Raw genomic sequence first — 821 nt, 5'->3', positions numbered from 1 at the left:
CTTCATTCTTTCAAGAGCCAACAATTTCTAACATTCTCAAAACAACAAATTCAAGAGACATATGCACTGTTCAAGCATTCATTCGGAAAACAAAAATTATTGTCACCACATCAAACTAATTCAACTAGTTTCAAGGATAAATTTCGAAATCCTGTACTTCTTGTTCTTTTGTGATTAAAGCATTTTTCATTTAATAGAGGTGATGGATTCATAGGACATTCATAGCTTTAAGACATGAATTTTAAATTCTATTAATTATGAATTAAAAACTAGACTCAAAAATAGATATAAGATTAGACTAGAAAATAAAAATAGAAAACAAAAATTTAAATAGGCTCCTAATGATAGAGGTTTTCACAGAGTTAGGACTCAACAACCTTGATTTTGAGAAGTGGATGCTCCCTCAACTTGAGATGAAAGCTTTTGGCGTTTCAACTCTTGGAGTTCACGCCCCTACTTCTCTTGTTCCTTCAGCAATTTGCAGAGCATGTAGTTCTGATTCTGCTGTTCTTCCTTCAGTTGCTCCATAGTTTCTTGCAATTTGGTGATAGATGCTTCTAGGCTGGTCCAGTAGTCAATTTTAGGGAATTCAGGGAGGAACTCCTGCGCCCTCCTTTTGATAGAGTTATCTTGCATTTGTCCTTCCATTGACTTCTTGGTGATTGGATGTTCAATGGGTATGAATTCATCTACTCCCATCTTTACCCCAGCCTCTTTACAGAGCAAGGAGATCAAGCTTGGGTAAGCTAATTTGGCTTCAGTGGAATTTTTATTTGCAATTGTGTAGATCTCACAAGCAATCACATGATGAACCTCCACTT

This window comes from Arachis duranensis, chromosome 4 (genome assembly GCF_000817695.3).
Source record: "Arachis duranensis cultivar V14167 chromosome 4, aradu.V14167.gnm2.J7QH, whole genome shotgun sequence".
Lineage (NCBI taxonomy): Eukaryota > Viridiplantae > Streptophyta > Magnoliopsida > Fabales > Fabaceae > Arachis > Arachis duranensis.
Note: the sequence above shows the minus strand (reverse complement) of the source record.